Raw genomic sequence first — 17,902 nt, forward strand, 5'->3', positions numbered from 1 at the left:
CTGTTCCCATGAGGCACAGGGTCAAGGCTGATTTGCATATGGCCATGTCTGACCTGGGGTGATGTGGAGTGCAAAAAAACGATGGATTTAGGCCCAGATCTCTGTACTGGGGTGAATGTATGACATTGTTCTGCATTCTGTCCATCAATTGTTGTTTTTGCATTTGTCACCCCGAGTGGGATGGGTATGCTCAGACGTGAGTCCCAAGCTCTCCACACCACTGGAGTCAAGCTATCCAGGCTGATGAAGGCTGATAGCCAGAAACCGGTCCTTGGATGCTTGATTCCGGTCCAGGAAAGACATGGCTTGGCAGTTTGGGCTGGACTGTTCCCATGAGGCACAGGGTCAAGGCTGATTTGCATATGGCCATGTCTGACCTGAGGTCGTGTGGAGTGCAAAAAAACTATGGATTTAGGCCCAGATCTCTGTACTGGGGTGAATGTATGACATTGTTCTGCATTCTGTCCATCAATTGTTGTTTTTGCATTTGTCACCCCGAGTGGGATGGGTATGCTCAGACGTGAGTCCCATGCTCTCCATACCACTGGAGTCAAGCTATCCAGGCTGATGAAGGCTGATAGCCTGAAACCGGTCCTTGGGTGCTTGATTCCGGTCCAGGAAAGACATGGCTTGGCAGTTCGGGCTGGACTGTTCCCATGAGGCACAGGGTCAAGGCTGATTTGCATATGGCCATGTCTGCCCTGGGGTGGTGTGGATTGCAAAAAAACGATGGATTTAGGCCCAGATCTCTGTACTGAGGTGAATGTATGACATTGTTCTGCATTCTGTCCATCAATTGTTGTTTTTGCATTTGTCACCCCGAGTGGGATGGGTATGCTCAGACATGAGTCCCATGCTCTCCACACCACTGGAGTCATGCTATCCAGGCTGATGAAGGCTGATAGCCAGAAACCGGTCCTTGGAAGCTTGATTCCGGTCCAGGAAAGACATGGCTTGGCAGTTCGGGCTGGACTGTTCCCATGAGGCACAGGGTCAAGGCTGATTTGCATATGGCCATGTCTGACCTGGGGTGGTGTGGAGTGCAAAAAAACAATGGATTTAGGCCCAGATCTCTGTACTGGGGTGAATGTATGACATTGTTCTGCATTCTGTCCATCAATTGTTGTTTTTGCATTTGTCATCCCGAGTGGGATTGGTATGCTCAGACGTGAGTCCCATGCACTCCACACCACTGGAGTCAAGCTATACAGGCTGATTAAGGCTGATAGCCAGAAACCGGTCCTTGGATGCTTGATTCCGGTCCAGGAAAGACATGGCTTGGCAGTTCGGGCTGGACTGTTCCCATGAGGCACAGGGTCAAGGCTGATTTGCATATGGCCATGTTTGACCTGGGGTGGTGTGGAGTGCAAAAAACGATGGATTTAGGCCCAGATATCTGTACTGGGGTGAATGTATGACATTGTTCTGCATTCTGTCCATCAATTGTTGTTTTTGCATTTGTCACCCCGAGTGGGATGGGTATGCTCAGACGTGAGTCCCATGCTCTCCACACCACTGGAGTCAAGCTATCCAGGCTGATGAAGGCTGATAGCCAGAAACCGGTCCTTGGATGCTTGATTCCGGTCCAGGAAAGACATGGCTTGGCAGTTCGGGCTGGACTGTTCCCATGAGGCACAGGGTCAAGGCTGATTTGCATATGGCCATGTCTGACCTGGGTGGTGTGGAGTGCAAAAAAACGATGGATTTAGGCCCAGATCTCTGTACAGGGTGAATGTATGACATTGTTCTGCATTCTGTCCATCAATTGTTGTTTTTGCATTTGTCACCCCGAGTGGGATTGGTATGCTCAGACGTGAGTCCCATGCTATCCACACCACTGGAGTCAAGCTATCCAGGCTGATGAAGGCTGATAGCCAGAAACCGGTCCTTGGATGCTTGATTCCGGTCTCCAGGAAAGACATGGCCTGGTAGTTCGGGCTGGACTGTTCCCATGAGGCACAGGGTCAAGGCTGATTTGCATATGGCCATGTCTGACCTGGGGTGGTGTGGAGTGCAAAAAAACGATGGATTTATGCCCAGATCTCTGTACTGGGGTGAATGTATGACATTGTTCTGCATTCTGTCCATCAATTGTTGTTTTTGCATTTGTCACCCCGAGTTGGATGGGTATGCTCAGACGTGAGTCCCATGCTCTCCACACCACTGGAGTCAAGGTATCCAGGCTGATGAAGGCTGATAGCCAGAAACCGGTCCTTGGGTGCTTGATTCCGGTCCAGGAAAGACATGGCTTGGCAGTTCGGGCTGGACTGTTCCCATGAGGCACAGGGTCAAGGCTGATTTGCATATGGCCATGTCTGACCTGGGGTGGTGTGGAGTGCAAACGAACAATGGATTTAGGCCCAGATCTCTGTACTGGGGTGAATGTATGACATTGTTTTGCATTCTGTCCATCAATTGTTGTTTTTGCATTTGTCACCCCGACTGGGATGGGTATGCTCAGACGTGAGTCCCATGCTCTCCACACCACTGGAGTCAAGCTATCCAGGCTGATGAAGGCTGATAGCCAGAAACCGGTCCTTGGATGCTTGATTCCGGTCCAGGAAAGACATGGCTTGGCAGTTCGGGCTGGACTGTTCCCATGAGGCACAGGGTCAAAGCTGATTTGCATATGGCCATGTCTGACCTGGGGTGGTGTGGAGTGCAAAAAAATGATGGATTTAGGCCCAGATCTCTGTACTGGGGTGAAGGTATGACATTGTTCTGCATTCTGTCCATCAATTGTTGTTTTTGCATTTGTCACCCCGAGTGGGATGGGTATGCTCAGACGTGAGTCCCATGCTCTCCATACCACTGGAGTCAAGCTATCCAGGCTGATGAAGGCTGATAGCCAGAAACCGATCCTTGGATGCTTGATTCCGGTCCAGGAAAGACATGGCTTGGCAGTTCGGGCTGGACTGTTCCCATGAGGCACAGGGTCAAGGCTGATTTGCATATGGCCATGTCTGACCTGGGGTGGTGTGGAGTGCAAAAAAACGATGGATTTAGGCCCAGATCTCTGTACTGGGGTGAATGTATGACATTGTTCTGCATTCTGTCCATCAATTGTTGTTTATGCATTTGTCACCCCGAGTGGGATGGGTATGCTCAGACATGAGTCCCATGCTCTCCACACCACTCGAGTCAAGCTATCCAGGATCATGAAGGCTGATAGCCAGGAACTGGTCCTTGGATGCTTGATTCCGGTCCAGGAAAGACATGGCTTGGCAGTTCGGGCTGGACTGTTCCCATGAGGCACAGGGTCAAGGCTGATTTGCATATGGCCATGTCTGACCTGGGGTGATGTGGAGTGCAAAAAAACGATGGATTTAGGCCCAGATCTCTGTACTGGGGTGAATGTATGACATTGTTCTGCATTCTGTCCATCAATTGTTGTTTTTGCATTTGTCACCCCGAGTGGGATGGGTATGCTCAGACGTGAGTCCCAAGCTCTCCACACCACTGGAGTCAAGCTATCCAGGCTGATGAAGGCTGATAGCCAGAAACCGGTCCTTGGATGCTTGATTCCGGTCCAGGAAAGACATGGCTTGGCAGTTCGGGCTGGACTGTTCCCATGAGGCACAGGGTCAAGGCTGATTTGCATATGGCCATGTCTGACCTGGGGTGGTGTGGAGTGCAAAAAAACGATGGATTTAGGCCCAGATCTCTGTACTGGGGTGAATGTATGACATTGTTCTGCATTCTGTCCATCAATTGTTGTTTTTGCATTTGTCACCCCGAGTGGGATGGGTATGCTCAGACGTGAGTCCCATGCTCTCCACACCACTGGAGTCAAGCTATCCAGGCTGATGAAGGCTGATAGCCAGAAACCAGTCCTTGGATGCTTGATTCCGGTCCAGGAAAGACATGGCTTGGCAGTTTGGGCTGGACTGTTCCCATGAGGCACAGGGTCAAGGCTGATTTGCATATGGCCATGTCTGACCTGGGGTGGTGTGGAATGCAAAAAAACGATGGATTTAGGCCCAGATCTCTGTACTGGGGTGAATGTATGACATTGTTCTGCATTCTGTCCATCAATTGTTGTTTTTGCATTTGTCACCCCGAGTGGGATGGGTATGCTCAGACGTGAGTCCCATGCTCTCCATACCACTGGAGTCAAGCTATCCAGGCTGATGAAGGCTGATAGCCAGAAACCGATCCTTGGATGCTTGATTCCGGTCCAGGAAAGACATGGCTTGGCAGTTCGGGCTGGACTGTTCCCATGAGGCACAGGGTCAAGGCTGATTTGCATATGGCCATGTCTGACCTGGGGTGGTGTGGAGTGCAAAAAAACGATGGATTTAGGCCCAGATCTCTGTACTGGGGTGAATGTATGACATTGTTCTGCATTCTGTCCATCAATTGTTGTTTATGCATTTGTCACCCCGAGTGGGATGGGTATGCTCAGACATGAGTCCCATGCTCTCCACACCACTCGAGTCAAGCTATCCAGGATCATTAAGGCTGATAGCCAGGAACTGGTCCTTGGATGCTTGATTCCGGTCCAGGAAAGACATGGCTTGGCAGTTCGGGCTGGACTGTTCCCATGAGGCACAGGGTCAAGGCTGATTTGCATATGGCCATGTCTGACCTGGGGTGATGTGGAGTGCAAAAAAACGATGGATTTAGGCCCAGATCTCTGTACTGGGGTGAATGTATGACATTGTTCTGCATTCTGTCCATCAATTGTTGTTTTTGCATTTGTCACCCCGAGTGGGATGGGTATGCTCAGACGTGAGTCCCAAGCTCTCCACACCACTGGAGTCAAGCTATCCAGGCTGATGAAGGCTGATAGCCAGAAACCGGTCCTTGGATGCTTGATTCCGGTCCAGGAAAGACATGGCTTGGCAGTTTGGGCTGGACTGTTCCCATGAGGCACAGGGTCAAGGCTGATTTGCATATGGCCATGTCTGACCTGAGGTCGTGTGGAGTGCAAAAAAACTATGGATTTAGGCCCAGATCTCTGTACTGGGGTGAATGTATGACATTGTTCTGCATTCTGTCCATCAATTGTTGTTTTTGCATTTGTCACCCCGAGTGGGATGGGTATGCTCAGACGTGAGTCCCATGCTCTCCATACCACTGGAGTCAAGCTATCCAGGCTGATGAAGGCTGATAGCCTGAAACCGGTCCTTGGGTGCTTGATTCCGGTCCAGGAAAGACATGGCTTGGCAGTTCGGGCTGGACTGTTCCCATGAGGCACAGGGTCAAGGCTGATTTGCATATGGCCATGTCTGCCCTGGGGTGGTGTGGATTGCAAAAAAACGATGGATTTAGGCCCAGATCTCTGTACTGAGGTGAATGTATGACATTGTTCTGCATTCTGTCCATCAATTGTTGTTTTTGCATTTGTCACCCCGAGTGGGATGGGTATGCTCAGACGTGAGTCCCATGCTCTCCACACCACTGGAGTCATGCTATCCAGGCTGATGAAGGCTGATAGCCAGAAACCGGTCCTTGGAAGCTTGATTCCGGTCCAGGAAAGACATGGCTTGGCAGTTCGGGCTGGACTGTTCCCATGAGGCACAGGGTCAAGGCTGATTTGCATATGGCCATGTCTGACCTGGGGTGGTGTGGAGTGCAAAAAAACAATGGATTTAGGCCCAGATCTCTGTACTGGGGTGAATGTATGACATTGTTCTGCATTCTGTCCATCAATTGTTGTTTTTGCATTTGTCATCCCGAGTGGGATTGGTATGCTCAGACGTGAGTCCCATGCACTCCACACCACTGGAGTCAAGCTATACAGGCTGATTAAGGCTGATAGCCAGAAACCGGTCCTTGGATGCTTGATTCCGGTCCAGGAAAGACATGGCTTGGCAGTTCGGGCTGGACTGTTCCCATGAGGCACAGGGTCAAGGCTGATTTGCATATGGCCATGTTTGACCTGGGGTGGTGTGGAGTGCAAAAAACGATGGATTTAGGCCCAGATATCTGTACTGGGGTGAATGTATGACATTGTTCTGCATTCTGTCCATCAATTGTTGTTTTTGCATTTGTCACCCCGAGTGGGATGGGTATGCTCAGACGTGAGTCCCATGCTCTCCACACCACTGGAGTCAAGCTATCCAGGCTGATGAAGGCTGATAGCCAGAAACCGGTCCTTGGATGCTTGATTCCGGTCCAGGAAAGACATGGCTTGGCAGTTCGGGCTGGACTGTTCCCATGAGGCACAGGGTCAAGGCTGATTTGCATATGGCCATGTCTGACCTGGGGTGGTGTGGAGTGCAAAAAAACGATGGATTTAGGCCCAGATCTCTGTACAGGGTGAATGTATGACATTGTTCTGCATTCTGTCCATCAATTGTTGTTTTTGCATTTGTCACCCCGAGTGGGATTGGTATGCTCAGACGTGAGTCCCATGCTATCCACACCACTGGAGTCAAGCTATCCAGGCTGATGAAGGCTGATAGCCAGAAACCGGTCCTTGGATGCTTGATTCCGGTCTCCAGGAAAGACATGGCCTGGTAGTTCGGGCTGGACTGTTCCCATGAGGCACAGGGTCAAGGCTGATTTGCATATGGCCATGTCTGACCTGGGGTGGTGTGGAGTGCAAAAAAACGATGGATTTATGCCCAGATCTCTGTACTGGGGTGAATGTATGACATTGTTCTGCATTCTGTCCATCAATTGTTGTTTTTGCATTTGTCACCCCGAGTTGGATGGGTATGCTCAGACGTGAGTCCCATGCTCTCCACACCACTGGAGTCAAGCTATCCAGGCTGATGAAGGCTGATAGCCAGAAACCGGTCCTTGGGTGCTTGATTCCGGTCCAGGAAAGACATGGCTTGGCAGTTCGGGCTGGACTGTTCCCATGAGGCACAGGGTCAAGGCTGATTTGCATATGGCCATGTCTGACCTGGGGTGGTGTGGAGTGCAAACGAACAATGGATTTAGGCCCAGATCTCTGTACTGGGGTGAATGTATGACATTGTTTTGCATTCTGTCCATCAATTGTTGTTTTTGCATTTGTCACCCCGACTGGGATGGGTATGCTCAGACGTGAGTCCCATGCTCTCCACACCACTGGAGTCAAGCTATCCAGGCTGATGAAGGCTGATAGCCAGAAACCGGTCCTTGGATGCTTGATTCCGGTCCAGGAAAGACATGGCTTGGCAGTTCGGGCTGGACTGTTCCCATGAGGCACAGGGTCAAAGCTGATTTGCATATGGCCATGTCTGACCTGGGGTGGTGTGGAGTGCAAAAAAATGATGGATTTAGGCCCAGATCTCTGTACTGGGGTGAAGGTATGACATTGTTCTGCATTCTGTCCATCAATTGTTGTTTTTGCATTTGTCACCCCGAGTGGGATGGGTATGCTCAGACGTGAGTCCCATGCTCTCCACACCACTGGAGTCAAGCTATCCAGGCTGATGAAGGCTGATAGCCAGAAACCGGTCCTTGGATGCTTGATTCCGGTCCAGGAAAGACATTGCTTGGCAGTTCGGGCTGGACTGTTCCCATTAGGCACAGGGTCAAGGCTGATTTGCATATGGCCATGTCTGACCTGGGGTGGTGTGGAGTGCAAAAAAACGATGGATTTATGCCCAGATCTCTGTACTGGGGTGAATGTATGACATTGTTCTGCATTCTGTCCATCAATTGTTGTTTTTGCATTTGTCACCCCGAGTTGGATGGGTATGCTCAGACGTGAGTCCCATGCTCTCCACACCACTGGAGTCAAGCTATCCAGGCTGATGAAGGCTGATAGCCAGAAACCGGTCCTTGGGTGCTTGATTCCGGTCCAGGAAAGACATGGCTTGGCAGTTCGGGCTGGACTGTTCCCATGAGGCACAGGGTCAAGGCTGATTTGCATATGGCCATGTCTGACCTGGGGTGGTGTGGAGTGCAAACGAACAATGGATTTAGGCCCAGATCTCTGTACTGGGGTGAATGTATGACATTGTTTTGCATTCTGTCCATCAATTGTTGTTTTTGCATTTGTCACCCCGACTGGGATGGGTATGCTCAGACGTGAGTCCCATGCTCTCCACACCACTGGAGTCAAGCTATCCAGGCTGATGAAGGCTGATAGCCAGAAACCGGTCCTTGGATGCTTGATTCCGGTCCAGGAAAGACATGGCTTGGCAGTTCGGGCTGGACTGTTCCCATGAGGCACAGGGTCAAAGCTGATTTGCATATGGCCATGTCTGACCTGGGGTGGTGTGGAGTGCAAAAAAATGATGGATTTAGGCCCAGATCTCTGTACTGGGGTGAAGGTATGACATTGTTCTGCATTCTGTCCATCAATTGTTGTTTTTGCATTTGTCACCCCGAGTGGGATGGGTATGCTCAGACGTGAGTCCCATGCTCTCCACACCACTGGAGTCAAGCTATCCAGGCTGATGAAGGCTGATAGCCAGAAACCGGTCCTTGGATGCTTGATTCCGGTCCAGGAAAGACATTGCTTGGCAGTTCGGGCTGGACTGTTCCCATTAGGCACAGGGTCAAGGCTGATTTACATATGGCCATGTTTGACCTGGGGTGGTGTGGAGTGCAAAAAACGATGGATTTAGGCCCAGATATCTGTACTGGGGTGCATGTATGACATTGTTCTGCATTCTGTCCATCAATTGTTGTTTTTGAATTTGTCACCCCGAGTGGGATGGGTATGCTCAGACGTGAGTCCCATGCTCTCCATACCACTGGAGTCAAGCTATCCAGGCTGATGAAGGCTGAAAGCCAGAAACCGGTTCTTGGATGCTTGATTCCGGTCCAGGAAAGACATGGCTTGGCAGTTCGGGCTGGACTGTTCCCATGATGCACAGGGTCAAGGCTGATTTGCATATGGCCATGTCTGACCTGGGGGTGTGTGGAGTCCAAAAAAACGATGGATTTAGGCCCAGATCTCTGTACGGGGTGAATGTATGACATTGTTCTGCATTCTGTCCATCAATTGTTGTTTTTGCATTTGTCACCCCGAGTGGGATGGGTATGCTCAGACGTGAGTCCCATGCTCTCCACACCACTGGAGTCAAGCTATCCAGGCTGATGAAGGCTGATAGCCAGAAACCGGTCCTTGGATGCTTGATTCCGGTCCAGGAAAGACATGGCCTGGCAGTTGGGGCTGGACTGTTCCCATGAGGCACTGGGTCAAGGCTGATTTGCATATGGCCATGTCTGACCTGGGGTGGTGTGGAGTGCAAAAAAACAATGGATTTAGGCCCAGATCTCTGTACTGGGGTGATTGTATGACATTGTTCTGCATTCTGTCCATCAATTGTTGTTTTTGCATTTGTCACCCCGATTTGGATGGGTATGCTCAGACGTGAGTCCCATGCTCTCCACACCACTGGACTCAAGCTATCCAGGCTGATAAAGGCTGATAGCCAGAAACCGGTCCTTGGATGCTTGATTCCGGTCCAGGAAAGACATGGCTTGGCAGTTCGGGCTGGACTGTTCCCATGAGGCACAGGGTCAGGGCTGATTTTCATATTGCCATGTCTGACCTGGGCTGGTGTGGAGTGCAAAAAAACGATGTATTTAGGCCCAGATCTCTGTACTGGGGTGAATGTATGACATTGTTCTGCATTCTGTCCATCATTTGTTGTTTTTGCATTTGTCACCCCGAGTGGGATGGGTATGCTCAGACGTGAGTCCCATGCTCTCCACACCACTGGAGTCAAGCTATCCAGGCTGATGAAGGCTGATAGCCAGAAACCGGTCCTTGGATGCTTGATTCCGGTCCAGAAAAGACATGGCTTGGCAGTTCGGGCTGGACTGTTCCCATGAGGCACAGGGTCAAGGCTGATTTGCATATGGCCATGTCTGACCTGGGGTGGTGTGGAGTGCAAAAAAATGGTGGATTTAGGCCCAGATCTCTGTACTGGGGTGAATGTATGACATTGTTCTGCATTCTGTCCATCAATTGTTGTTTTTTATTTTATTTATTTATTTATTTATTTCTTTATTTCGGCCAATTTGGCCATAAAAGACAGATATACAGTTAAAAAATATACATTCATAGTAGCACGCGTAGCAAGAAGGTAATATTAAAAATAATTTTTACAATTTCCATTTAAGATGTATTTCATTTTGTCCGATTATTAAAAACATATACACAGGTCCTACTCAGAGTACCTGACCATGTTTCTTACGAGTGATGTAGACAGAGTAAAGGAACCTACTTATGCTAAATACAATGTACTGGGTTGAATTACTTTTCATGACCCTATAAGCTGTAGAACAGGATCTGGTTCCTAGAAGGTTACACATTGGTTTTAACCATTTCTTTCTGGCATTCACATAAGCACTACATATAAAAAACATGTGAACCTCATTTTCCATACAGGCATTGGAACACATAGGACAGCACCCGCTTTTAACATTCAATTCTCCCAGTTTTTTCTGTGACCATCGATCTGTATTGTGGTTCAGCATGAGTATCCCATACCTAAACTTTAAGTAGAGGGACTTTGCGATGGGTGGCTCTATCTCGTCCAAGAATGATTCAAAACGGAACTCGTCCTTGAATGATAGAAAATCCTGAACTGCAGACCCAACTCTAGTTCCATTAACTACTTTGTCACTCATATGGGTCCAAAAGGCTTGCTTAACCAATAGTTTAGAAGATGTCAACAAATTTTCAGGCGTCTCCCACATTGAGTATAAACCCAGGAGCGTAAACCATTTTTTGATATGGACAAACCACTTGATAGAATTAAAAGAATCAAGATTCAGCAGTTCTTGTAGACCATTTCTATATTCTACCAATTCTGGGGTGGTCCATAACCTAACCCAAAATATTAGTGGTCTTAGAATGGCAAAATAATCTGTTCTTCTAAAATTCAGGTCGAGTTGAAGGGGTATTAGAGGGGTACTATTTGGGACCCTTACAATGGTACGCATAAATTTATTGTCCAAGTTCTTAAAGCTGTCTTTTGCCCAAGGTCCCCATATCTCTGCTCCGTATAACACAGCAGATTGAGTTTTAAATTTAAAAAGTTCTAAAACAGGGGTTACACTTTTACTTGTACTGGCATTTAGTTTGCATATAAGCGGTTTAACATTGTGGGCATATGATATCTTGCTTCTCTCGATTTGGGCCTTCCAACTTAATTTCGAATCGAGTGCAACACCCAGATAAGAAAAGTTTTCCACAATACCTAATTTCTGATTATTCAAGGTCAGGAACCCTCTGTCTGGTTTACTCGGATTTAATGACATACATTTAGTTTTATCTGGATTAATTTCCAAGCCCTTTGTCATGCAGTAGCAGCTAAAACAGTTAAGGAGTGCCTGGAGACCCTTCTTGGTCTGAGATATAAGGATGGTGTCGTCTGCAAAAAGCAGCGCAGGCACCCTTTCACCATTAAGCTGCGGGGAATCATTAGTGCAACCATTCAGATAATCAGGGACATCATTAACAAACAGAGAGAACAAGGTTGGGGCCAAAACACACCCCTGGCGAACCCCGCGTTCAATAGGGATGTTCCGAGTCAGCTCGCCATTAGGACCCCACCTTATGTTTGCAAAATTGCCAGTGTGTAGCTCAACTATTTGAGTCAGGAGGCATCCTGGTAGACCCACTTCACTTAATGTTTTCCAAAGCAGACTGCGCGGGACCAAATCAAATGCAGCTCTCAGGTCAACGAAAGCTACATAAAGGTGACCTTTCCTAATATGCACGTACTTCCAGATCAAACAACAGAATCGGAATATTTGGTCTATTGTGCTGGTCTTACTCCTAAAACCTGCTTGAAATTTGGAGATTATATTGGAATCGTCCAGCCAGTCGTTGATCCGAAATAACAGGTGTTTGGCATTGTTGTTTTTGCATTTGTCACCCCGAGTGGGATGGGTATGCTCAGATGTGAGTCCCATGCTCTCCACACCAGTGGAGTCAAGCTATCCAGGCTGATGAAGGCTGATAGCCAGAAACCGGTCCTTGGATGCTTGATTCCGGTCCAGGAAAGACATGGCTTGGCAGTTCGGGCTGGACTGTTCCCATGAGGCACAGGGTCAAGGCTGATTTGCATATGGCCATGTCTGACCTGGGGTGGTGTGGAGTGCAAAAAAATGATGTATTTAGGCCCAGATCTCTGTACTGGGGTGAATGTATGACATTGTTCTGCATTCTGTCCATCAATTGGTTTTTTTGCATTTGTCACCCCGAGTGGGATGGGTATGCTCAGACGTGAGTCCCATGCTCTCCACACCACTGGAGTAAAGCTATCCAGGCTGATGAAGGCTGATAGCCAGAAACCGGTCCTTGGATGCTTGATTCCGGTCCAGGAAAGACATGGCTTAGCAGTTCGGGCTGGACTGTTCCCATGAGGCACAGGGTCAAGGCTGATTTGCATATGGCCATGTCTGACCTGGGGTGGTGTGGAGTGCAAAAATGATGGATTTAGGCCCAGATCTCTGTACTGGGGTGAATGTATGACATTGTTCTGCATTCTGTCCATCAATTGTTGTTTTTGCATTTGTCACCCCGAGTGGGATGGGTATGCTCAGACGTGAGTCCCATGCTCTCCATACCACTGGAGTCAAGCTGTCCAGGCTGATGAAGGCTGATAGCCAGAAACCGGTCCTTGGATGCTTGATTCCGGTCCAGGAAAGACATGGCTTGGCAGTTCGGGCTGGACTGTTCCCATGAGGCACAGGGTCAAGGCTGATTTGCATATGGCCATGTCTGACCTGGGGTGGTGTGGAGTGCAAACAAACGATGGATTTAGGCCCAGATCTCTGTACTGGGGTGAATGTATGACATTGTTCGGCATTCTGTCCATCAATTGTTGTTTTTGCATTTGTCACCCCGAGTGGGATGGGTATGCTCAGACTTGAGTCCCATGCTCTCCACACCCCTGGAGTCAAGCTATCCAGGCTGATGAAGGCTGATAGCCAGAAACCAGTTCTTGGATGCTTGATTCCGGTCCAGGAAAGACATGGCTTGGCAGTTCGGGCTGGACTGTTCCCATGAGGCACAGGGTCAAGGCTGATTTGCATATGGCCATGTTTGACCTGGGGTGGTGTGGAGTGCAAAAAACGATGGATTTAGGCCCAGATCTCTGTACTGGGGTGAATGTATGACATTGTTCTGCATTCTGTCCATCAATTGTTGTTTTTGCATTTGTCACCTCGAGTGGGATGGGTATGCTCAGACGTGAGTCCCATGCTCTCCACACCACTGGAGTCAAGCTATCCAGGCTGATGATGAAGGCTGATAGCCAGAAACCGGTCCTTGGATGCTTGATTCCGGTCCAGGAAAGACATGGCTTGGCAGTTCGGGCTGGACTGTTCCCATGAGGCACAGGGTCAAGGCTGATTTGCATATGGCCATGTCTGACCTGGGGTGGTGTGGAGTGCAAAAAAACGATGGATTTAGGCCCAGATCTCTGTACTGGGGTGAATGTATGACATTGTTCTGCATTCTGTCCATCAATTGTTGTTTTTGCATTTGTCACCCCGAGTGGGATGGGTATGCTCAGACGTGAGTCCCATGCTTTCCACACCACTGGAGTCAAGCTATCCAGGCTGATGAAGGCTGATAGCCAGAAACCGGTCCTTGGATGCTTGATTCCGGTCCAGGAAAGTCATGGCTTGGCAGTTCGTGCTGGACTGTTCCCATGAGGCACAGGGTCAAGGCTGATTTGCATATGGCCATGTCTGACCTGGGGTGGTGTGGAGTGCACACAAATGATGGATTTAGGCCCAAATCTCTGTACTTGGGTGAATGTATGACATTGTTCTGCATTCTGTCCATCAATTGTTGTTTTTGCATTTGTCACCCCGAGTGGGATGGGTATGCTCAGACGTGAGTCCCATGCTCTCCACACCACTGGAGTCAAGCTATCCAGGCTGATGAAGGCTGATAGCCAGAAACCGGTCCTTGGATGCTTGATTCCGGTCCAGGAAAGACATGGCTTGGCAGTTCGGGCTGGACTGTTCCCATGAGGCACAGGGTCAAGGCTGATTTGCATATGGCCATGTCTGACCTGGGGTGATGTGGAGTGCAAAAAAACGATGGATTTAGGCCCAGATCTCTGTACTGGGGTGAATGTATGACATTGTTCTGCATTCTGTCCATCAATTGTTGTTTTTGCATTTGTCACCCCGAGTGGGATGGGTATGCTCAGACGTGAGTCCCATGCTCTCCATACCACTGGAGTCAAGCTATCCAGGCTGATGAAGGCTGATAGCCAGAAACCGGTCCTTGGATGCTTGATTCCGGTCCAGGAAAGACATGGCTTGGCAGTTCGGGCTGGACTGTTCCCATGAGACACAGGGTCAAGGCTGATTTGCATATGGCCATGTCTGACCTGGGGTGGTGTGAAGTGCAAAAAAACGATGGATTTAGGCCCAGATCTCTGTACTGGGGTGAATGTATGACATTGTTCTGCATTCTGTAAATCAATTGTTGTTTTTGCATTTGTCACCCCGAGTGGGATGGGTATGCTCAGACGTGAGTCCCATGCTCTCCACACCACTGGAGTCAAGCTATCCAGGCTGATGAAGGCTGATAGCCAGAAACTGGTCCTTGGATGCTTGATTCCGGTCCAGGAAAGACATGGCTAGGCAGTTCGGGCTGGACTGTTCCCATGATGCACAGGGTCAAGGCTGATTTGCATATGGCCATGTCTGACCTGGGGTGGTGTGGAGTGCAAAAAAACAATGTATTTAGGCCCAGATCTCTGTACTGGGGTGAATGTATGACATTGTTCTGCATTCTGTCCATCAATTGTTGTTTTTGCATTTGTCACCCCGAGTGGGATGGGTTTGCTCAGACGTGAGTCCCATGCTCTCCACACCACTGGAGTCAAGCTATCCAGGCTGATGAAGGCTGATAGCCCGAAACCGGTCCTTGGATGCTTGATTCCGGTCCAGAAAAGACATGGCTTGGCAGTTCGGGCTGGACTGTTCCCATGAGGCACAGGGTCAAGGCTGATTTGCATTTGGCCATGTCTGACCTGGGGTGGTGTGGAGTGCAAAAAAATGATGGATTTAGGCCCAGATCTCTGTACTGGGGTGAATGTATGACATTGTTCTGCATTCTGTCCATCAATTGTTGTTTTTGCATTTGTCGCCCCGAGTGGGATGGGTATGCTCAGATGTGAGTCCCATGCTCTCCACACCAGTGGAGTCAAGCTATCAAGGCTGATGAAGGCTGATAGCCAGAAACCGGTCCTTGGATGCTTGATTCCGGTCCAGGAAAGACATGGCTTGGCAGTTCGGGCTGGACTGTTCCCATGAGGCACAGGGTCAAGGCTGATTTGCATATGACCATGTCTGACCTGGGGTGGTGTGGAGTGCAAAAAAACGATGGATTTAGGCCCAGATCTCTGTACTGGGGTAAATGTATGACATTGTTCTGCATTCTGTCCATCAATTGTTGTTTTTGCATTTGTCACCCCGAGTGGGATGGGTATGCTCAGACGTGAGTCCCATGCTCTCCACACCACTGGAGTCAAGCTATCCAGGCTGATGAAGGCTGAAACCAGAAACCGGTCCTTGGATGCTTGATTCCGGTCCAGGAAAGACATGGCTTGGCAGTTCGGGCTGGACTGTTCCCATGAGACACAGGGTCAAGGCTGATTTGCATATGGCCATGTCTGACCTGGGGTGGTGTGGAGTGCAAAAAAACGATGGATTTAGGCCCAGATCTCTGTACTGGGGCCAATGTATGACATTGTTCTGCATTCTGTAAATCAATTGTTGTTTTTGCATTTGTCACCCCGAGTGGGATGGGTATGCTCAGACGTGAGTCCCATGCTCTCCACACCACTGGAGTCAAGCTATCCAGGCTGATGAAGGCTGATAGCCAGAAACTGGTCCTTGGATGCTTGATTCCGGTCCAGGAAAGACATGGCTAGGCAGTTCGGGCTGGACTGTTCCCATGAGGCACAGGGTCAAGGCTGATTTGCATATGGCCATGTCTGACCTGGGGTGGTGTGGAGTGCAAAAAAACAATGTATTTAGGCCCAGATCTCTGTACTGGGGTGAATGTATGACATTGTTCTGCATTCTGTCCATCAATTGTTGTTTTTGCATTTGTCACCCCGAGTGGGATGGGTTTGCTCAGACGTGAGTCCCATGCTCTCCACACCACTGGAGTCAAGCTATCCAGGCTGATGAAGGCTGATAGCCAGAAACCGGTCCTTGGATGCTTGATTCCGGTCCAGAAAAGACATGGCTTGGCAGTTCGGGCTGGACTGTTCCCATGAGGCACAGGGTCAAGGCTGATTTGCATATGGCCATGTCTGACCTGGGGTGGTGTGGAGTGCAAAAAAATGATGGATTTAGGCCCAGATCTCTGTACTGGGGTGAATGTATGACATTGTTCTGCATTCTGTCCATCAATTGTTGTTTTTGCATTTGTCACCCCGAGTGGGATGGGTATGCTCAGATGTGAGTCCCATGCTCTCCACACCAGTGGAGTCAAGCTATCAAGGCTGATGAAGGCTGATAGCCAGAAACCGGTCCTTGGATGCTTGATTCCGGTCCAGGAAAGACATGGCTTGGCAGTTCGGGCTGGACTGTTCCCATGAGGCACAGGGTCAAGGCTGATTTGCATATGACCATGTCTGACCTGGGGTGGGGTGGAGTGCAAAAAAACGATGGATTTAGGCCCAGATCTCTGTACTGGGGTAAATGTATGACATTGTTCTGCATTCTGTCCATCAATTGTTGTTTTTGCATTTGTCACCCCGAGTGGGATGGGTATGCTCAGACGTGAGTCCCATGCTCTCCACACCACTGGAGTCAAGCTATCCAGGCTGATGAAGGCTGAAACCAGAAACCGGTCCTTGGATGCTTGATTCAGGTCCAGGAAAGACATGGCCTGGCAGTTCGGGCTGGACTGTTCCCATGAGGCACAGGGTCAAGGCTGATTTGCATATGGCCATGTCTGACCTGGGGTGGTGTGGAGTGCAAAAAAATTATGGATTTAGGCCCAGATCTCTGTACTGGGGTGAATGTATGACATTGTTCTGCATTCTGTCCATCAATTGTTGTTTTTGCATTTGTTACCCCGAGTGGGATGGGTATGCTCAGACGTGAGTCCCATGCTCTCCACACCACTGGAGTAAAGCTATCCAGGCTGATGAAGGCTGATAGCCAGAAACCGGTCCTTGGATGCTTGATTCCGGTCCAGGAAAGACATGGCTTGGCAGTTCGGGCTGGACTGTTCCCATGAGGCACAGGGTCAAGGCTGATTTGCATATGGCCATGTCTGACCTGGGGTGGTGTGGAGTGCAAAAATGATGGATTTAGGCCCAGATCTCTGTACTGGGGTGAATGTATGACATTGTTCTGCATTCTGTCCATCAATTGTTGTTTTTGCATTTGTCACCCCGAGTGGGATGGGTATGCTCAGACGTGAGTCCCATGCTCTCCACACCCCTGGAGTCAAGCTATCCAGGCTGATGAAGGCTGATAGCCAGAAACCAGTTCTTGGATGCTTGATTCCGGTCCAGGAAAGACATGGCTTGGCAGTTCGGGCTGGACTGTTCCCATGAGGCACAGGGTCAAGGCTGATTTGCATATGGCCATGTTTGACCTGGGGTGGTGTGGAGTGCAAAAAACGATGGATTTAGGCCCAGATCTCTGTACTGGGGTGAATGTATGACATTGTTCTGCATTCTGTCCATCAATTGTTGTTTTTGCATTTGTCACCTCGAGTGGGATGGGTATGCTCAGACGTGAGTCCCATGCTCTCCACACCACTGGAGTCAAGCTATCCAGGCTGATGATGAAGGCTGATAGCCAGAAACCGGTCCTTGGATGCTTGATTCCGGTCCAGGAAAGACATGGCTTGGCAGTTCGGGCTGGACTGTTCCCATGAGGCACAGGGTCAAGGCTGATTTGCATATGGCCATGTCTGACCTGGGGTGGTGTGGAGTGCAAAAAAACGATGGATTTAGGCCCAGATCTCTGTACTGGGGTGAATGTATGACATTGTTCTGCA

Source organism: Lissotriton helveticus, chromosome 6, assembly GCF_964261635.1.
Source record: "Lissotriton helveticus chromosome 6, aLisHel1.1, whole genome shotgun sequence".
NCBI classification, from domain to species: Eukaryota; Metazoa; Chordata; class Amphibia; order Caudata; family Salamandridae; genus Lissotriton; species Lissotriton helveticus.